The 23278-nt window shown below is 42.6% G+C and overlaps 1 protein-coding gene across 1 annotated transcript in view; it reads left to right on the top strand.

Annotated features, from left to right (window-relative positions):
• LOC138261947 (macrophage mannose receptor 1-like) overlaps window positions 1-23278 on the top strand; it is a 683716-nt gene that overhangs the window by 430751 nt on the left and 229687 nt on the right. The window lies entirely within an intron of this gene.

Below are 23278 nucleotides of genomic sequence, written 5' to 3'. Positions count from 1 at the left end.
CTACTTCAACAAGTTGTTTTCCTCTTGGTATCCTGAATAAGTCAATGTGGTTGATTTTGCAAATTCCCTTAACATGTAAGGTTGGTGGATAATCTGCCATGCCAAGTAGAAAGGGGACACCCCTGTACCTGAAAATATTTGACTTGCAATGGTGGATCCATTATGGCATTGGAAGGTTGTGTCAGGGCTTTTGGGTTATTTTTTTCCAGCTTCCCAACAGCAGGGAAGAAATCTTGCCCAAGCATAACACAATGCTTGTCCTTTGTTTTGAAGCTGGCAATAAAGTGATTGGAGCAACACAGGGATTGGAAATCTGTCATTTGACATTCAGGGATTAGTGAAAATGGAGTGAAGTTTGGGAATTTATTAATGGGTTGGCTTCTTAATTATTTGAGTCAGGCCTAAGCAATCCACGTTGTGTGGTGACTGGAGTTCCCATTTGTTAGAAATGGAGTCTCTAGTTGGCAAAGATATGTACCCAGTCCAATTAGGGACCACAATACTAGTCAGGGTACATCACAACACAACCTAAATATTCATGTGCTCACCCTCTGGTGGCTTGGCACGGAGCAGGCAGGCCTAATTTAAAAGGCATTGTGTAAAGTAATTGAGCAACAACACATACAGTAACATTGAAAACATATAAAAAAGACTCCACACCAAGTTAGAAAAATAGATCATGATTCTATAAATAAAACAAGACTAAGATGACAAACATCCAATATGTAGATCTTGAGATATGTAATTTTAAAGATTTAGGTGAAATTAGCGCACAGAAGAGCAAAGCACCAGTTGTGGTTATCTAGTCGCACTAGACCAGGACAAAGTCACAAGTTCTGGCCAACCGCGGTGAAACACAGGACGGCTACAGGGACACTCTTGAGCTCACGGAACGCAGTACATTAAATCCTGATGCGCGGTCTGCACGACATTGCTTTGGAAGGCTTCGTGTTGTCCTCCGTAAGGTCCAAGAAGCTGTGAGGTGAGGGTCTGCAGGGCTTGGCGTCACTTTGCATTGCTCCCAGGGGTGTTGTGCGGAGAGGCTTTTCGGGGCTTGGTGTCATGTGGCGTCGATCCTGGGAAGCTGTGCGGTGAGGCTTTGCGGGGCTTATCATCACTGTGCATCAGTTCTAATGGGCTGACATCGAGACTTTGCAGGGCTTCATGCTGCCTGGCGTGGAGCCCAGTGAGGTTGGCAGCTGTGCAGCGAGGGTTTGTGAGGCTTCACGTTGCTTTACGGCAGTTCTGATGAACACCACAGAAGATAGAGCATCTTAGGTCCACTTCCAATGCAGGGCAGACTCACAACTTGCAGAATCCAGGTGCAGATGGTTCAAGTCTTTGATGTCCCTGAGACTTGGGAACATGAGGCAAGCTAACAAGCCCTTGGTAATCACTTGTGGCAGGAAGGCAGAGTCCTTCCAGCAGCATTAGGAAGCAGAAGACAGCAGGGCTATGCAGAAAAGCAGTTCTTCCAGAAAAGCAGCCCAGTTTAGTCTTTTTTTGAGCAGCACTGCAGTCCGTCTGACAGAGTCCAGTTGTAGGTCTAGACGTGTCTAATTTTAGGGGGTCACAGACACAGTGTATATACCAAAATGTGCATTTGAAGTGGGGAAACTTTGAAGAGTGGTTTTGAAGTGCACCAGTTCTCCTTCCAGCCTAGTCCTGTCTGCCGGAAGATCTGTGGGGGTTATCAGTTCTTGGTGTGGGGTCAGGCCACTAGCCTTTGAAGTGTAAGTGAGAGCCCCTCCACCCTTCCTGTCCAGGAAGACCCATCAGTATGCAGGTGAATGCAGATGCAGCTGAGTGTCCTGGTTTTATGGCTGTCTAATTGGGCTACACAAGGGGGGCTGTCACCCAGCACAGACCAGACGTGGATTGGAGACAAGCTGTAAGGCTCAGAGAACAGTAAGAGCAGAGAAATGTCTACTTTCTAAAAGTGTCATATCTTAAATAGTAATGTTAAATCCAACTTTACCAGTAAGCAGGATTTCTCACTACCATTCCGATCATAACAAAAATGACAATGCCACTCCTTTCATATCAGAAATAATCAGTTAAAAAGTATATTAGGGAATTTCCAATGGCAACCTATAAGAGGAGCAGCCCTCAAAGCAATTAAAAACAAAATAGGCTGGTTGTCACTACCTGGACATGTAAAACATAAAGTTACACGTCCCACCATCACCCTGCCTTATGGGATACCTAGGGCCTACCTTAGAGTTGGCTTATATGTAATAAAAGGGGAGTTTAAGGCTTGGCAAGTGGTTTTAAATGCCAAGTTGAAGTCGCAATGAAACTGCACACACATACCTTGCAATGGCAGGTCTGAGGCATGGTTAAGGGGCTACATATGTGTGTGGCACAGTAAGTGCTGCAGACCCACTAGTAGCATTTAATTTACAGGCCCTAGTGCACTTTACTGGGGACCTATAGGTAAATTAAATTAAATTAAATATGCCAATTGGGTAGGAGCCAATGTTACCATGTTTAAGAGCACAAACACTTTAGCATTGGTCAGCAGTGGTAAAGTGTACAGAGTCCTAAAGCCAGCAAAAATTAGATCAGACAAATCGAGGAAGGCAGGCAAAATATTTAGGGATGACCACCCTAAGGCTGTCAGATCTCACACCACTAATGATGTCAATCCTTCACGGAACACTCCAGCATCACAATGAAATTGAGATAATAAAAATGCACTTAAGTTCTGTGTCAGTTGAGTCCTGGACTTTGAGTAGTTTGCAATGGGTATCTGCTGTACCCTAATAAACCTCTAAATTTCAGCATCAGAACTTCAGTCTACTGCATTTGTCACTGAGTTGTGTCCACATCACTACAGAAATGGAAATGATCGCACAAGAACTATTATTATTTCATAGTGCACAGCAATCAGTAATTTTACAGTGACAAACTGAGAGCAATTAAAGTATTGGCTTGAAAAGTCAACTTTCAAGAAGACAACTATATATATATATATGTATATATATATATATATATATATATATATATATATATATATATGTGTGTGTATATACCTTGAAAGCAAGGTATATTACCTGAATATTGAGTTTTTAGTATCGGCCTATAAAAATATTGACCCCTGAATTTCAACTACCAATATATCTTCAAGGTTAAGTACACAAAAATAGTCCTCAGAGGCACTTTCCTCTCTTGATGTGTGCTGCAGTATGCAGCGCACTTACAAAGAGGAAACATTGAGGAGAAATAATGATTTCTTCTTGTTGAACCTCTGGTGGAGAGGCATGCAATTCTAATGCCTTCCCAGGTCTAAATCTGGGAATGTGCCAGATTCCATGCGTGGATGTGTGGGAGCACCCATGCTCTTCCCACGGAACACCTCCCTGCTGCAGAGTAACGCAAGGAAACTATTTGCACTACCTAACATTACTCTACATGTATCAAGCCATGCGTGGTTTGATAAATCTAATTTAGGTTTTGTGTTGCCCTTGCATCGCCTAACGTGAGGCAAAAGCAATGCTAAACACTGATGAATATGAGCCAAAGTTTCTTGATTTGCCATTTGTATTACTTAAAGGAGATAGAGATAACAATGCAGTGCAAATCAATAGATGGTCCCTTGCATGCTAGCTGGAAAGCAGAATTCACAAACTGGGCCAAATCTGAGCACGTGTCACTACATGGGAAGGAGAGAAGAGGAGTATGTTGGTGCCCAATATCTCCTGTATGGGTTGAAATTTTTCATACCTTTTGGAAACCTCAGAATTGAGGTCAAGTCTAAGAAGAATGGCAATCTAATGGATGAGTGTGTGCTATGTAGAGACAATTAGCACATACAGGATAGGTTGGGAAGCAACTATTAGAGCATACAAGAAACACATTCCAATAGCAGAAATCAAGGAGCACACAAGTTATTTGTAAGAATTTATATACTGGCAGCTATGATAATGAATAAAAGGAACACTCACTGCTTCCACTGAGTTACACTGGTATGGATAAGGGTTTTAGGATTCAGACAAACCTGTCGAGAGAGCTCTAATCTGGAGGTAACCCTAAAATCAGTAAACACACAACAATTCTTATTTTACAATGTAATATTATTTGTTATGTACTCTCCCTCTACATATTGAGCAAAAGCTAGCAGGAGAGGTGCCTAACAGCTAGCACTACTGGTTGGGAACTGGGGAACCATATTTGAATGCTGACCTCATCTCAAAATCCTGTAATTCTGGGCAAATCACTCTCCCTGTGCCTGACAAGATGTGTAATGTAATCTGATTCTTGTGTATTGTCCGCAGGCCTGTTTTGTGATATAGAGGGTGACACATAAATAAATAAATTATGTTTAACAGATCGGCGGATAAAAGGGAGAAAGCTAAATACTTCCCAATTACATTCTATTGGTAAATAGACTAAAGCATAGCTAAGTTATTAGTAGCTGATCACAGCTGTTCTATTTCTATATGTACATGCCAATTCATGAATGGACCTCGCAGTTGATACTCTTATGCCATTAGACCTGAAGTTGGAGAATTGTCTCTAGGCATCCTCGTAGGAACCAGGCCATCTCCCTTGCCCATTCATAATGACCAATATGTTTTTAAACCTTTTTAGGTCTGGAATTGTCAAGACCTTTTTAGCTAGCCCTCTTCATCCATTAGCCTGTAATTGAGTTACTCATATTTAGAAGTCTGACCATTACAGCATACAGCGTATGGCAATGGATCAGCCCACCTCAGCTTCTCCTACTTGGTACACAGGACAGTTAAACAATGCTTATATTCTGGTTTCATGAAGCACACAAAACCTGCTGCCTGCTGTATATGCTCTGATTCCATATGAGAAGAACTACACAAGGTTGTCTACGCTCATGAAGCAGATCCCTAGCCACCACATACAATAAATGCTGGAAAGATAGAAAAATCCTTTATCTGCCTTGTTATTGTAAGCAACAGTAGAGTTTGCAAAAAAACTGAGCACATTTAATTTGAAAGTCTGCATTATTCTAGCAAGCTCACATTAGCAGTGAAAAGGCCTGTCTCATACTCTTTCCATTTACTAAAACATATCCAATGCACAAATCTGGATACAATTACCATACAGCAAGGCCTTTGTGGAGTATAGCATCATCAATATAATATCTAAAAAGAAACGTGCCACACATCATTGTAGACCATTAGCCCTCTGACTAAGCCTGGGGTGTTTGTTTCAAATGTTGATAGAGTAGTCAGAGTGTTCCATACATGGCGACTACTTGAGTGGTTTTCATTATTTCTTCAAAGAATATGAAGGCTCACTGAGAAGTTGCAATGTGGTCAGTGACTTTGGGTTTGAGATCAACCAGAAGTACCATCTCAAGGCCCATGTGAGGGATGTTTTATAAAAGTTCATTCCTGGCCAGGCTCTGGGAGAGTATTTATGCCAGCCTGTTGAGCAGAGACCCTACAAGGACATTTCTGAGATGTTTGTGTGTTTTAGTAGAATGAGACATTGGAGTATATTTACTAACATTTTGCCCCTGGTTCGCTTGACAGAAGTGATGCAAATTGGCACAAAATGTTTATGTGAAATTTGCTTTCCAGTCCAAAGCTTGTTTTGGACTGGAGAGTCTCCTTAAAGTAACGCCAAGCAGTGCCTAGTGGTGCTTTACATTACTTAGCATCAAGAAGACGTTATATGGTTGATACATGATCGTTCCCACACAACAAACCCTGTTTTTTTAAATGCAATCCTATCTACTTAAAAATATAAACTAGGTTTTGCATACAAAATAATGCTGTTTTGACGTTGGCATTATCGAGAAGAAATTTCTCGATTTCTTCTGTCTTTGCATGTGTGCTGCACTGTGCAGCACACAGACAATGTGGGAAAAGTTTAAAAGTTAGTCAAAGCATAGTTTTTTGTCCTGGAGGATACCCTTTCAGTACGAAACTTACTATAGACATCACAAACAAACCTTTGCCCCAAAATGCAACGGTGTGTGAGTGGTACGGATTGTGTGCCAGCGCTGAGGAAAGAGTGGCTGTCTTTTGATTGCTGTGCTGTGTTGCAAAACGTTTAGTAAATATAAACCAAATTGCCAGCAATTGATGGGCTTTATTTCCAGGGTTTCTAGCAGCTACCAAAATGGAAGTGCCATTATCCAAACTCCACTTCGAACCATGGAGTTTCCTACATCGTTGGTCGAAGTTGTGCCTCTCAGCATGTCCAGAGACAGCATGGGCTCTTCATTTGGCCATAAAATTTAAAACGTCTGCTAGCATGAATTTCCCCGTATCCTGCTAGCTATCCTTTTAAACAAAACATGCCAATCTAAGGTTCATTACGAACCTCTTCCTTACGCAGGTCTTGTAAAAGACAAAGACAGAGGGGGCACATGTGCTGTTGATGGCTCAAACAGCCAACAGTGAGCACAGTTTTCATTCTTGATATCCCTCCCATTTGTCCTCTTGCGCCTGCCCATGGTAACGAAGGTCAGCTTGGATTAACAATATGTACCTGCTTGCAGTTCACTTATGTGATATATCCACCGCCCGTCAGAGTGGGGTGTCACAAGCCCTCTGTGAAAAATATTTTTTCAAGTGATTTACCATAATGTTCTTTTGGTGTGTATTTGCTAGGACAAAGTGATAGGACTGACTTTGTGTTGCAAAATTTTCAACTGCATCTACGTTCCCTTCACAAGTGCCTGCTTAGTACAGGGATGGGCTCATCTTTTGTTACCAAAGTCCTGATGTACACAGTGATTTGTGAAATCTTTAAAACTTTTCTAAACTGCAAAAGGGTTTAGAAACCCATTCTGGGTCACAATTTGGAAGGGGCATGCAAAGGACATTTCTTCCAAATTGCGAGTCCGTAAGGTTTTCTATCAATGATTTGCAACCTTATTTCCGGTCTTAAATTATTGATCTATTACTTGCTCCCTAGTTGGGTAACTACTTATTCGCAAAGAAGCAGGGGTCCCCTTTGGGGATTGGTGTGGCAGTCTCAGAGGGAGTAATATTCATCCAGGGGACCACTGCCTGTTCACAATGGAGTTTTCCAAAACAGAAAACCTCTTTTCTTTTTAAGTTGCCTCGGTTCCAAACCCGGGCTGCTTTAAAGAAAAGTTTTCCGTTTTGAGATAGTGGTCCCATGTCCCCTGCAGGCCACCATCCTTGTGATTCTTTCTTATTTCATAGGGTTGAACATTGTGTCCTGCCTAATTAATGTTAATTAGGTAGGTCATTCTACGAGTGCCAGTGATTCGGGATTTTGTGAACCAACCTATTCATACATAGGTCGGTTTGCAAAATCAGATTGCACTTGCAAAAAGTACTTGTGAAATTTACAACAGTAATGTTTGTGCATCTGGCTCCAAATTCATGTTATCTTTCTGATAGCCTGCAAATAGTGGGGCCAGTGAATCTGTGGGCGTTTTTGTCCCTGACAGAGCATCAATACTTTAAATGTTTGCCTCACCTCATGCTCTGGAAATGGAGAGAAACTTAATTACATGCCACTGTAGGTGGCTTCTAGTCAAGCCACATTGAATAGATGTGTTTTTAAAAAGCTTTTTCGTTACACAACATTTCTAAAGTTTGCCAAAGAACTAATATTTCACAAACTAGTACACATTTTTAAGAAAGTAGTTCGTAGATGATTGCGAGGCTTTAAGTGGTCCGGGCCCTGCTGGTGCTCAGCACTGGCAGTTTTAAAAAGTAGGTGCTGAGACGGGTCCCGATAGGGCTCTCCATTTTTGTCCTCACCATCAGGGTGAAAAAACACAACACTGCAGCAGTACCACCCTTCACTGCCTTTGTTGTGACTTCAGAGGAGCTCATTATAGATCTTTCACATTCTCATCATATCAGAATGTAAACATTTCCCCTAATATATGCAATTAAGCCATTGTTGTTGCTTATTTATCTTATGCAACTAACAACCATTGACAAAGCCAATGTTGTAGGTATAATGTAACTTGTTATATTATATATCTGGATGCAGTGACAGAATCTAGCAGCAAAATACCAGTCAAGCAGCACACTGTGCTAAGCACAGATGTTTAGCTTATGTGCCTTAAGCCACACCTTTTTTTTAGTTAAAAAAATTGGTTTATTAGAAGTAACCAAAGTACATCATAAAAGCCATTCAAACCAATGAGAGAGTTGGTTTTGAAGGAAAAAGGGGTCAGAGAAAGATAATATATCAAGATAATCATACATGGTCAATTTAGTAACAATTTGAGTAAGAGATACATTATTATTATACATTTAAATGTACTATAATTAAATCACCATTCAAAGTTAAGGAAGAAAGGTACATCAAGGAGATTTGAGAACGATATTAGGGGACGATAGTATGAAGTGCTGAGTTTATGACTGTGGCAAACTTCATACCACTAAGCTTGAAAGGATAATTGGGAGAAGTCCTTCCAATTCTTTGTTATTTGTCAGAATACCACTGCTAATAAGAAATCTAAAAGTTTGTGTGCATGGAAGCTCCAATTCAACATTCCATTAAACTTCTTAAGAAAATATGATTTATGGAGTAAGATAATGTAGTTTTAAAAATGAAATTGATTCATTTCCAGACTTTCTAAAAAGTGTGTGCTAAAAGGCATGTGAACTATAAATGTTTGAGGACTGCAGGGTGTGAATGACATGACCAACAATTGTCAGGTATATCTGGATATATGCAGTGAAGTTTGGCTGGATAATTGAAAAGTCTATTACAATTGTGAAATAAAGTTTGTGTATTGTTAGCAGCAGGAGACGTTTTCCATATTTTTATCCAAATGCATCACTGTAGGAGGCTGGACTGGCTTGTAGTGAGTACCAAGGGGTACTTGCACCTTGCACCAGGCCCAGTTATCCCTTATTAGTGTATAGGGTGTCTAGCAGCTTAGGCTGATAGATAATGGTAGCTTAGCAGAGCAGCTTAGGCTGAACTAGGAGACGAGTGAAGCTCCTACAGTACCACTTAGTGTCATATGCACAATATCATAAGAAAACACAATACACAGTTATACTAAAAATAAAGGTACTTTATTTTTATGACAATATGCCAAAGTATCTCAGAGTGTACCCTCAGTGAGAGGATAGGAAATTTACACAAGATATATATACACAATAGCAAAAATATGCAGTATAGTCTTAGAAAACAGTGCAAACAATGTATAGTTACAATAGGATGCAATGGGGACACATAGGGATAGGGGCAACACAAACCATATACTCCAAAAGTGGAATGCGAACCACGAATGGACCCCAAACCTATGTGACCTTGTAGAGGGTCGCTGGGACTATTAGAAAATAGTGAGAGTTAGAAAAATAACCCTCCCCAAGACCCTGAAAAGTGAGTGCAAAGTGCACTAAAGTTCCCCTAAGGATAAAGAAGTCGTGTTAGAGGAATAATGCAGGAAAAACACAAACCAACAATGCAACAACGATGGATTTCCAATCTTGGGTACCTGTGGAACAAGGGGACCAAGTCCAAAAGTCACAAGCAAGTCGGAGATGGGCAGATGCCCAGGAAATGCCAGCTGTGGGTGCAAAGAAGCTTCTACTGGACAGAAGAAGCTGAGGTTTCTGCAGGAACGAAAAGGGATAGAGACTTCCCCTTTGGTGGACGGATCCCTCTCGCCTTGGAGAGTCGTGCAGAAGTATTTTCCCGCCGAAAGAACGCCAACAAGCCTTGCTAGCTGCAAATCGTGCGGTAAGCGTTTTTGGACGCTGCTGTGGCCCAGGAGGGACCAGGAGGTTGCAAATTGGACCAGGAGGTAGAGGGGACGTCGAGCAAGACAAGGAATCCTCTTAGCAGCAGATAGCACCCAGAGAAGTGCCAGAAACAGGCACTATGAGGATGCGTGAAACAGTGCTCACCCGAAGTCGCACAAAGAAGTCCCACGTCGCCGGAGAACAACTTAGGAGGTCACGCAATGCAGGTTAGAGTGCCGTGGACCCAGGCTGGACTGTGCACAAAGGATTTCCACCAGAAGTGCATGGAGGCCGGAGTAGCTGCAAAAGTCGCGGTTCCCAGCAATGCAGTCTAGCGAGGTGAGGCAAGGACTTACCTCCACCAAACTTGGACTGAAGAGTCACTGGACTGTGGGGGCCACTTGGACAGAGTTGCTGGATTCGAGGGACCTCGCTCGTCGTGCTGAGAGGAGACCCAAGGGACCGGTAATGCAGCTTTTTGGTGCCTGCGGTTGCAGGGGGAAGATTCCGTTGACCCACGGGAGATTTCTTCGGAGCTTCTAGTGCAGAGAGGAGGCAGACTACCCCCACAGCATGCACCACCAGGAAAACAGTCGAGAAGGCGGCAGGATCAGCGTTACAGAGTTACACTAGTCGTCTTTGCTACTATGTTGCAGTTTTGCAGGCTTCCAGCGCGGTCAGCAGTCGATTCCTTGGCAGAAGGTGAAGAGAGAGATGCAGAGGAACTCGGATGAGCTCTTGCATTCGTTATCTAAAGTTTCCCCAGAGACAGAGACCCTAAATAGCCAGAAAAGAGGGTTTGGCTACCTAGGAGAGAGGATAGGCTACTAACACCTGAAGGAGCCTATCAGAAGGAGTCTCTGACGTCACCTGGTGGCACTGGCCACTCAGAGCAGTCCAGTGTGCCAGCAGCACCTCTGTTTCCAAGATGGCAGAGGTCTGGAGCACACTGGAGGAGCTCTGGACACCTCCCAGGAGAGGTGCAGGTCAAGGGAGTGGTCACTCCCCTTTCCTTTGTCCAGTTTCGCGCCAGAGCAGGGCTAAGGGGTCCCCTGAACCGGTGTAGACTGGCTTATGCAGAATTGGGCACATCTGTGCCCAAGAAAGCATTTCCAGAGGCTGGGGGAGGCTACTCCTCCCCTGCCTTCACACCATTTTACAAAGGGAGAGGGTGTAACACCCTCTCTCAGAGGAAGTTCTTTGTTCTGCCATCCTGGGCCAGGCCTGGCTGGACCCCAGGAGGGCAGATGCCTGTCTGAGGGGTTGGCAGCAGCAGCAGCTGCAGTGAAACCCCAGGAAAGGCAGTTTGGCAGTACCAGGGTCTGTGCTACAGACCACTGGGATCATGGGATTGTGCCAACTATGCCAGGATGGTATAGAGGGGGCAATTCCATGATCATAGACATGTTACATGGCCATATTCGGAGTTACCATTGTGAAGCTACATATAGGTAGTGACCTATATGTAGTGCACGCGTGTAATGGTGTCCCCGCACTCACAAAGTCCGGGGAATTGGCCCTGAACAATGTGGGGGCACCTTGGCTAGTGCCAGGGTGCCCTCACACTAAGTAACTTTGCACCTAACCTTTACCAGGTAAAGGTTAGACATATAGGTGACTTATAAGTTACTTAAGTGCAGTGTAAAATGGCTGTGAAATAACGTGGACGTTATTTCACTCAGGCTGCAGTGGCAGGCCTGTGTAAGAATTGTCAGAGCTCCCTATGGGTGGCAAAAGAAATGCTGCAGCCCATAGGGATCTCCTGGAACCCCAATACCCTGGGTACCTCAGTACCATATACTAGGGAATTATAAGGGTGTTCCAGTAAGCCAATGTAAATTGGTAAAATTGGTCACTAGCCTGTTAGTGACAATTTGGAAAGAAATGAGAGAGCATAACCACTGAGGTTCTGATTAGCAGAGCCTCAGTGAGACAGTTAGTCACTACACAGGTAAAACATTCAGGCACACTTATGAGCACTGGGGCCCTGGGTTACCAGGGTCCCAGTGACACATACAACTAAAACAACATATATACAGTGAAAAATGGGGGTAACATGCCAGGCAAGATGGTACTTTCCTACAATCGCCAAGTTCAAACAGGCCAAATTACTTCTATTTCACATTCCCAGGCTAATTCAATGTCAGCTTTGTGTCTGTTAAAGGAGGATTTTTGTAAAAGCTGACAAATAGTGGAGGCTTTTGGGTTAGTTAGAAGAAGAGTAGCCAACATGGAGGAGGGTGATGAGGACTGTTTTATACAGGATTGGAAACAGGTGTAAGCAGGAACGCTAATACTCTTTAGTAATTGAAATTTATCAGGAAATGAGAGTGGAAGATGAAAAAGATTTTGAGCTTGTGAAAAAGTCAGAAAGAAGTTACTGACAAAGAGTTGGTTAATCCATGTTAGTCCGTAATTTCTCCTGCTTTCCAATAGAGGGTTTTGTTATTATGTGTTAAAGAAGCAGACAGTGAACATTACGACGGTACTGGGCAGGGGGGCCCATGGACTGCCCATGCCAAGTGCAAGGGCAATGTATTGGGCCCCATAGGGCCCTCAGCACCTGTTCTCTGCCAGCCTTTTCCTGGCAGTGTTACCTCCATGAAATGGGTGGCGGTGGACAAGGTTGTAATCCGCAGGGCAGTGCTGCATGCAGAGCTGCCCTGGTGGATTATGAAGTTCATCACTGCCAGGCCATCAGGATCATGGATCCTGGCAGTGCTGGTGGAACCCTGGCAGTCTGACCACCAGAATCTTTATGTGGTGGTTGGACGGCCACAACAGCGGCGATCCTGACCCCCACCAGACTGCCAGCCTCGTAATCGGGACCATGATAAATTTGTGATTGAGTATGGTGAACTGGGGAAAAATATATTTGCGTAAAGTGGTATTAGAAATTCTCCATGCATCAATCAGTGTGCATTATTTAATGGTATTAACAAGTAATTTTTTAGATTTGTTAGGTATATACAGTGAGGTAGAGTTTCTATCAATAAAGGGGTCAAATACTCCATTGTGGTCCCCTGCAAGAATACAATGATCCTCTGAACATTGTAGTGATTTTTTGGGAAACCTCTGACCAAAACTGACAATCAATGTTAGTTGGATCATATAAGTTCAAAATAGAAGTTGACACATTATCTATCAACAAATTAGTAAGCAACCAATGACCTACCATATCTGTATTTTGAGAAGTCTACTTAACTTTGAGAGGCTCATGACATACAGTTACAGTACTGGCAACGCGTCCTTTTATGTCAATTTTTACACATTAGGACTCGTTTTAGGCCGATGAATCTTTTGACCCAGGGGTGAGACACCGTAAGACGAGGTAATTGATCAATATGTCAAACAATATATTAATAATATCATCAACATATATCACCACAATATATTTCAGTTTAGACATTAGTTAAAACTATCGGCGCAACCATGACCTTTCAGTCATGAATAACCACACCTTTATTGAAGTTTTGTGAATTTTATTCCCTATTGATTACAATCTAATAGCAAATGTATTAATCTCAAAGCCAAAAAGCAAAAGAGCATAGTCACGATATGGCAATTATGATAAGATTTTGACAATGCGAAGATCACAAACATTAAACCACTAATATATGATATATACACAAATCAAGTACGTGGAACAGCATATATGTCTCAGTTCAGCATAGCACAATGTCAGTCACGTTCGTTGCGTCAGTCGGAGTGAACCCTAGCCTATCCACTAATTAGCATCAGCATGTTGGACTTCATGCAAAACAATTTAGAACATCGATTTTGGAAAACATCTAACTAAGGTCTCTAATCAAAAATACAGCAGTTGGTACCTAGAAAGGAAAAGCAAATGGACAAATTACAAGAGCAACTGTCATAATTACCCTCCTCGGAATGAGTCAGCATACAGGTTCAGACTTCGTCTTCAGGACATCAGTTGGATCGTCGTCAGTCTATCTAGTCTAAGGGCAGGGGACACTTCCCTCATAAGGAAGAAAGTGTAATGGGGCAAGCTAAAGGGTGAGGATGGTTTATTAAGTCTCAAGTCACCAGACAGAGTGACAGAGTTCCTGGATGCAATCAATATCATTCCCTACCTAGATCTCTCGAGTCTTCTGTGTCATCAGTTTTTATCCCTTTTTCGTGATACCTTCCCCCAAAATTCTATTGGATAGTCATTACACCCCACTATCTTTAACCTATCAAATTATACATTAAGTAATGCACTTGTCATTTCATGATAATTCATAACATTTTGATTGGTCTTCACAATTGACGTTTTTCATAGGTGGCACATCCGGGGTTACTTCATTCTCTGGCACATTCTTCGGGTCAAAAGTTCTCTTTTCCATGGTTGAACGTCCTTGGATGTTTCAGTAAATGTTGCAAAAACGTATAAAACTTATACTAAAGCAGCTAGCATGCGAGTGAGAAAATTTCTCACTTTGCAACATAAAACAAAGAAAAGAACACATGCTGGGTCATGGCCTTTTGCTAGTCAGCACACTGGAGAAGCAGAAAAATATGCTTTAATATGAGAGCTACACAGCTAATTCTTCGACTCACACTAACTTAAGGCTTATGGGTTCTAATAAATGCAATCTTCGTAAATGTTAATGTATTCAATTAATCATAATATAAGCAATCATTTCTTATAATTGACATTAGTATATGCATACAATAATTCTCTTCTATTATAAGTACGTTAGAATACATTTCAAATGAATAATATTTTTATGACTATCAATGCAGTATTCGTTAAGTATAAGCAATTCACATCTAACGTATGTAATATTTAAACTACGCTCTCTCAGTCCCTCCTCTGATGATGCTCGTCATCACACAAATCATTGTTTGATCTAATTTTTCACTTTGCGCATAATACGCATTTCAACATCTTGCCCTTTATGAGAACTTTCCCATATCTCATTGAACATTTTCTCTCTTTCACTTTCTTCATTTCTTCTGGCTCTTTTGGTCCAATTTCTTTTTACTTTGTCATTGATTTTACATGCCCCCCATAATCCTAATAGATAAACCAAAACAATTAATAGACCCATACATTTTTTTGCAAGTACCCCATTCCAAATGTTGGTAAACCAGCTTCCCACTCGGGCAATTCCCTTTCCAAATTTCTCCCAAACTCCAGGTTCTTTTAGATCCTTCAAGTCTGTACTATCTCTAGTAAGGTTAGTAAGCATGCTCCTAATTTTCTTACTGTTATCTGGAATAAATGAGCAACAATGACGCTCATTAAGCATTTTGCAGACACCTCCACTCTTTGCTAAAAGAATGTCTAAAGCAAGCCGATTTTGAAGAGTCATAGCTCTTTCTGCAGCAAGTTCAATATCCATCAGGAGTATAGCCCCTGTAAAATTTGTCAGCATGTTATCCACAATAGTAGACAACTTTTGAATTTTCATAGAATTCAAGATAACCCCTACTGATGGGATTATAGCTCCAAATATATCACCAATGACAGCCGCCATTGATTCTCGTTTTTGTCTAGAATGTTGCAATTCAGACGTCCTAGGTATTTGTTTCAAGTCATCAATCTGGTATATCTTTGGGAATACTATCCCCAAATAACATGTTCCATACCATCCCTTAGGGAGACGGTAATAAGCATTTAGCCCACAGATGTAATAGATTCCAGGGATCGCTGGATCTTGTCCATTCAGCATAAAGGTCCATTTACTCTGAAACATAAACACATGCCTACACTCACTCGTACCCACAAACAAATTATCTTGATCAGATTTTGGTCTATATACACAGAGCCTACCTACGTGTAATGCATCTATAGCTAGTTTGCCTTGTGTTTTGATTGCAGTATAAGCATAGTCATTTGCATATGTACGTTTCTCGAATCCTTTTTCTAATCTTTCTTTCAGTGCTTTGCGTCTATCATCTGTGTGATCTAAAAAGCTTTTTTCTACATGTGACAATAAGCAAGTCAAATTATTGCGATGTGCATAAGCAGTTCCAAATGTAAGTGTTGGCTCAAAGAATCCTCTAACTATTTTTATATCATGCTCTTTAGCTAAGCGATAGAACAAATTAGTAGAAAGTTCCCCTTTTGCATTAGTTCCCTCATGCATATGTCTTGCATCTTGCTCAAATCTCTCCCATGGTGTAAGTTTAGTAGTAGTCTCAGGTTTTGAAGTTGCGTTAATAGTTACTTTCTCTCTCCACGGCATTCCACGTTCACTCCTACAATTATCACTGCACACACAACACCTATTATAAGGCCTAACCAACCACACACCTTACTTCCTTTGCTACTATTTCTATTATAAGCCATGTTTATATAGAATCAGAATAGCAGATTGACAATCAGCTTAAGAATAAACCTCTGCGGATTTTTTTTTACAGCGTCTTCACTCACTCCAGGACCCTTTTTGTCAATTCAGGTTAGCAGCTTTTCATAATCAGGTTTCTTTAAAAGTCAATTCCGGATTTTGTGTCACTTCCAGTAATTTATAGAGTCTCTTTTTCCAGTTTTCAAGATTTTTCAAACTTAGCCAAGTCTTCCTTGAGTTTTGTTCAGGTACCGTAATACTGGCCTGGTACTTCTCGATCAAAACAGAATGCTAGGAATTCTTGTTGCCATTCAGATGTTGTAGCATACGCCCATTCAGGACCTGTGTATCTTCTGTTCGCAATTCTTTTTCTCTTTAATCTTCGTTCACCTTGTTGTTCTCCTTCACTCAGATCATCTGCTTGTGAGGTATCACTCTCTTCTATTATGGTGTCATTCGATACCTCTCTTATTTTAGGATGCGACTTGTCTGGCCAATTATCGCCTCTATGTGTCTTTTCTCGACGTTTCCCTTCAGGACGTTGGACAGCACCCTCCTCTTGTGATATGGTGTTTTCTCTTGAAGGACCTGCAACCGGTTCGGGAGACTCTGACACTTTTTGATTTGTATCTATAGTTTCTCCTTCTTCTTCTGGTTCTATGTTGGGTTCAGACTCTAACCCGTTTTCGGCTTAGTTCTCCTGCTGCCTCTACTGAGATAGGCACTCTGTCACCTCTCTCGAACTCATTGATAGCTTGAGGGACAAGGCTGTTCTCAGTGGGCTCTCCAGTAGTCTCAGTTCCTTCTTGACTGTTCTCTGACTCTGAGACTTCTCTTCCTGAAGTAGCTGTACCGGATACTTCAAGTTCCTCTTCAACAGGACACGTTACCTTTTTCGTGTGACTGGCATGTATCCAGTTGGGAACCCCGGCACACTTCACAGCAGTGGTGGTCGTCAATATTACTTGATACGGTCCTTTCCAACGTGGCTCTAAACACGATTTTCTCACGTGCTTCTTGACAACCACCCAATCTCCAGCTTGCAGAGAGTGGCCTGGATCGCCAATTGGTGGCAACGTGTTAGCTTCCACCTGGTGAGAAAAAGAGCGAATTACGTCAACCAAACCTTTGCAGTAATCCAACACCATATCATCTGTAATATTCACTAGTGCATTTGCAGGTACTGCTGGTAATCTCATAGCTCTGCCCATGAGGATTTCATGGGGGACAGTCCCGTTTTCTTGTCTGGGGTATTTATCATAGACATCAGTACTAGAGGTAAGGCATCTGGCCATTTCATGTTTGTTGCTGCACACATTTTTGCCATTCTTGATTTCAGAGTACCATTCATGTGCTCAACTAGTCCTGATGCTTCAGGGCGATAGCTACAATGCAGCTTTTGTTCAATGTAGAGTGCAGCACACAGAAGTTTAATCACCTCATTGTCAAAGTGTCTTCCCCTATCTGATTCTATAGAAACCGGAAACCCGAATCTTGGTATCAGTTCCCTGAGTAGTAGTTTTGCAACTGTAAGACTGTCATTCCTACGTGTGGGATATGCCTCAATCCAATGACTGAAAACACACACAATCACCAACACGTACTTCAATCCTCCACAAACAGGCATTTCAATAAAATCCATTTGCATTTTGTTGAATGGACCTCCAGCTCTCCCAATGTGGCTCAAAGTTACCACAGTTCCTTTTCCAGCATTCATCTGTTGACAGATGACGCACCTGTGGCAAGTGATTTCTGCGGCATGTCTGAATTTTGGATTGAACCAATCAATCTTAAAGGACCTCATCATGGCATCCCTTCCTAGATGTGCCTCCCCATGATAAAGCCGGGCAAACTGTGACAAAAGGCTATTTGGCAAGACCAACTTTCCCTCTTCTGAAACCCATAAGTCATCAGCTCTTTGTACACATTGCATTCTTTGCCAAGAGCATTTTTCTTCTTTGCTAGCACGACCTTGTAATGTTTTCAGTTCGTCTAAGGTATCAACCACTCGCAATGGTAGATTTAGACTCGTATCATTCTCTGATTGTGGTAACAATTCCCACTGCTCTTTAAATGATATACAGTTCAATGCACAAAATCTTGCGACTTGATCTGCATAGCCATTTCCCATAGACACAAAGGGCCTCATTCTGGCCGCGGGCAACGGAAGCACCGCCAACAGGCTGGCGGTGCTTCAGTGCCCATTCTGACCGCGGCGGTAAAGCCGCGGTCAGAAAAGGGGATCCAGCGGTTTCCCGCCAGGATACCCCTGGCAGGGCTGAACCTCCATGGCGGCGCTGCAAGCAGCTCCGCCATGGGGATTCCGACCCCCTTCCCGCATCCTGTTTCTGGCGGTTTTTACCGCCAGGAACAGGATGGCGGGAACGGGTGTCGTGGGGCCCCTGGGGCCCCCTGCACTGTCCATGCCACTGGCATGGGCAGTGCAGGGGCCCCCTAACAGGGCCCCAGCATGATTTTCACTGTCTGCATTGCAGACAGTGAAAATCGCTACGGGTGCAACTGCACCAGTCGCACCCCTGCAACACTGCCGGCTCCATTCGGAGCCGGCCTCTGTGTTGCAGGGCCTTTCCCGCTGGGCCGGCGGGCGCTTCTTTGGCGGGCGCCCGCCGGCCCAGCGGGAAAGCCAGAATGGCCTCCGCGGTCTTTTGACTGCGGAGCGGGCAAATGGCGGTGACCGCATGGGAATGACCGCCAAAATCTTGTGATCTGATGTGAGCACAACACTTCACCACGGCAACTTCTTGAGGTAACTGAATCGCATGTAACAAATCTCTTATTTGTTCACCGTTTTTTACAGGAGAACCAGAGGAGGTCATAAAACCCCTCTGTGACCAAAGTTGGCCAAAATCATGCACAATTCCGAATCCATATCTGCTGTCAGTATAGATAGTGACTTTCAAATTTACAGCTGCGTGGCATGCTTTAGTAAGGGCAATTAATTCAGCCACTTATGCAGAAAACACTCTCTCGAGCCAGGAGGCTTCGACGATGCCAGTTATGGTACATACTGCGTAACTGGCTCTCAGTGTTCCTGCAGAATCTCTTAAGCAGGACCCATCAACAAACATGATGCAATAATTTTCTTCTAGTTGAGTGTCCTGAATATCGGGACGAGGCTTGGTGCACAACTCAGTCACCTCAAGACAATCATGTTCAAATACTTACCCATCTTTGATTTCAACATTTTCATTGGGAAGTAAAGTTGCCAGGTTCAGCACAGTGCATCTTTTGAGAGTGACATTCGGCGACCCCAGTATGATCGTCTCATACCTAGTGAGACGTGCATTTGTCATGTGTTGAGTCTTAGTTTGTGTCAAGAGAATTTCAACTGAATGTGGAACCATTACTGTCAGAGGGTATCCCATGACTATGCCTTCACATTGCAAAAGGCCCTGACCAACTGCTGCAACTGCCAGCAAACAACCCGGTAAGGCTGCTGCGACAGGGTCCAAAGTAGCTGAAAAATATGCTACAGGGCGATTTGCATCTCCGTGGACCTGTGTTAAGACAGACAAAGAACAAGCATCACGTTCATGACAAAACAACAGAAAAGGTTTCTCGTAGTCTGGCATTCCCAATGCTGGTGCCCTGCACATGCATTCTTTTAATTCTACAAATGATTCAAGCTCCTCTTTTGACAAAGTTATAGTATATGGCTCATCCTTGACTTCCTTTCCTGTCAGTTTTATTAATGGCTTTGAAATGATTGAGAAGTTGGGTATCCACTGACGACAGTAGCCCACCATTCCCAAAAACATCCTGACATCTCTTTTTGTTGTTGGAGGATTCATCTGCAAAACAGCTGTTATTCTTTCTTTTGATATTCTTCTGGACCCTTTCTCAATCAAATGTCCCAAATATTTTACTTCTTTCTGACAATATTGTAACTTTCTGGGCGACACCTTGTGTCCATTCTTTCCCAGATGATTCAGTAATGCAATGGTGTAGTATTTACAACTGTCTCTAGTTTTGGATGCAATTAGCAAATCGTCGATGTACTGCACGAGAGTTGAATTAAAAGGCAGCACAAGAGGTTCCAAATCCTTTTTCAGTATCTGATTGAAGATGGATGGTTACTCTGAGAACCCTTGAGGAATTCTGCACCAACTGTATACCTTATCCAGGAATTTGAACTGAACAAAAATTGGCTGTCCTCATGAAGAGGTATCGTAAAGAAAGCTTGCGATAGATCTACTACGGTAAACCACTCAGCATCACAGGGAACTTGGAACATTATTACCGCTGGGTTGGGTACCACAGGGCAGCATTTTATCACAATTTCATTTATTTTTCGCAAGTCTTGCACAATTCAAATTTTTCCACAGGGCTTCTTTAAACCCATGATGGGTGAGTTACATGGACTGCTCAAGACTTCTTTCAGAACTCCCTGTCTGAGAAAATCTGCAATTATTTGTGACACTTCTATAAGGACATCCTAGGTCATGCGATACTGTGACACTTGTGGGAACACTGCATTTGGTTTTATCTGAACTTTGACTGGTTCTACTCCTTTTATTAATCCTACTTCTTTCCCAGTCAAATCCCACACTTTCTCTGTCCCTTGTAATTCAACAGGTAGGTCAATCAAAGTATGCATCGGATATAGGGTAATCAAAGGGTAATCTTCATTTGTCCCTGTTTCTTCCTCCATGAAATGACTCTCATCTCCCTCATCGTCACTGAGAAAGACACGGTTCCAAGTCTTTTCTTTCCAACGCTTTATTCCATTAAGCAGGATGCTACCAACCCTGGCAGTACAAGATGGGCAACTGCCTTGCCAGATCTTTTCCTCCCACCACATTCCACATGTTGCTAAGCAATCAATACATCACTAACATTCCACACACAGTATAACCCAACATATCTCCCTTCCTAAAAATTGACAAAATACATTAAAACTATAATGATGATAAGCACAAAAAACACAATAAATAATAAAAAAAATAACAATACACAAAGATACTTAATATGTTGAAATCCACTAATCATTAACCATTAAAACATATTGCCATACATAAACAATGTTGGTATATTTTAACTTATATAATCTTTCAAATACTCCGGCCTCTTCACAACTCTTACACCTCTCTTCTTCCACTCTGCACCCCTCTCTGCAAACTCACCCTCCTTTACCTTCACTTTCCACCTCCTTAATTCCAACTCATTACATTTCACCACACTATCCACATTCCATCTCCTTCCATCATCTAACACCACACTATACCCTCTCACTTTTGTTATACGTTTGGGCACAGACCATTTGGATGACCCTTTCCTAGTTCTGTCCCAAACTTTCGTTCGCACCCAATCACCAACAGCTAATTTCCGTTCCGCCACTCCAGCTGTACCCTTACCTTCATATTTCTCTTGCATTTCCGTCACACGACTCATTAAGCTTTCCTCATTCACCTTCCCCCTACCTGCCTTGCCCATCCACCCTGGCACAGCTTTGGTACAGGGTTTCCTTCCTTTCAATAACATGAACGGAGTCTCCATAGTAAGGGAATGTGGAGTGGTACGATAGTTCCACAACATGTCTTTGATTTCCTTCTTCCAATTCAATCTACTCTGCAATGCTAACTGAATGCACTCCCCCAACACCCTGTTAAATCTTTCCACCAGTCCATTCTCTCTAGGATGTGCGATGGCGGTTTTAACATGCTTTACTCCACAACTCTCCAGATAATTCTCAAATTCGATCGACGTAAACTGTGGACCATTGTCAGTTACTAACTCTTCAGGATAACCCTCCCCTTTCCATACCTCCTCACAAAACTCAACGACCGCACCTGATCTCACAACACGCACTAAACTGACCTCTGGCCATTTTGAGTGGTAATCCATCATAACAATAGCAAAGGTTTTGCCATTTTCATCCAAAACAAATGGACCACACATATCCATACCCACTTTCTTCCATGGCTCACACGGAAATGGAATGGGAATTCTTCCAATTCAATCTACTCTGCAATGCTAACTGAATGCACTCCCCCAACACCCTGTTAAATCTTTCCACCAGTCCATTCTCTCTAGGATGTGCGATGGCGGTTTTAACATGCTTTACTCCACAACTCTCCAGATAATTCTCAAATTCGATCGACGTAAACTGTGGACCATTGTCAGTTACTAACTCTTCAGGATAACCCTCCCGTTTCCATACCTCCTCACAAAACTCAACGACCGCACCTGATCTCACAACACACACTAAACTGACCTCTGGCCATTTTGAGTGGGAATCCATCATAACAATAGCAAAGGTTTTGCCATTTTCATCAAAAACAAATGGACCACACACATCCATACCCACTTTCTTCCATGGCTCACACGGAAATGGAATGGGAATTACAGGAGTACTCTTGCCCACATGCGTTTTGTCACTGCACGCACAGCTCAAACAATTTCTAACAACCCTTTCAACATCACGGTCCATACCTGGCCACCAAAAATCCACTCTTGCCTTCCTCTTCATACCGGACATACCACCATGCCCTTCATGCAAAACACCTAACACTTTCTCCCTTAAGTTATGCGGTACAACCACTCTGTCACCTCTCTTCAATACCCCATCCTGTTCAGATAACTCCGACAATACACTCTTAAAATTAGCTAACACATCCACCACCTCCCTTCCTAACTCCCTCCAATGCCTATCCAAATTTCTCCTCACTATTTGCATCACTTCATCCTCCATCATTGCTGACTTCCACTCGTCTTTCCCCACAGCTTTCAATTCTACAGCATGTATATCTGCCACAACCCAATCCTCATCTTCGTCGTTCTCCGTTCCCTCAATTGGTAGTCTAGACAAACAATCAGCATTCACATCTGCCACACCCGGAACATATTTAGTAACGAAGTCATATTCTTGTAACCTATATAACCATTTTGCTATACGTGGTGACGCACGGCTGGCACCCTTTGTCGTGAAAATGTCCACCAATGGTTTATGGTCCGTTCGTAGATCAAATCTTCTTCCCCACACATAATTCCTAAAATGCTGGACGCCCCACCAACAAGCGAGAGCCTCCTTCTCAATCGCAGAATAAGTGGCTTCTGCACCTCTCAACGTTCTTGAGGCAAATGCAATCACGTACTCCTTACCCTTCCTCACTTGCATCAACACAGCCCCCAAACCGTACATGCTGGCATCTGTGGATATGATCGTATGGTCGCCCGTCACAAATGGCTTCAACTCCACTGCATTGACAATACTCTTTTTTAACTCAACAAACGCTTGTTGACAACCATCCGACCACTCAAACTTCTGGTTCTTTTTCATCA

Source organism: Pleurodeles waltl, chromosome 10 (genome assembly GCF_031143425.1).
Source record: "Pleurodeles waltl isolate 20211129_DDA chromosome 10, aPleWal1.hap1.20221129, whole genome shotgun sequence".
NCBI classification, from domain to species: domain Eukaryota; kingdom Metazoa; phylum Chordata; class Amphibia; order Caudata; family Salamandridae; genus Pleurodeles; species Pleurodeles waltl.
The sequence above is the reverse complement of the archived record's forward strand: the minus strand, read 5'-3'. Positions and strand labels throughout refer to the sequence as shown.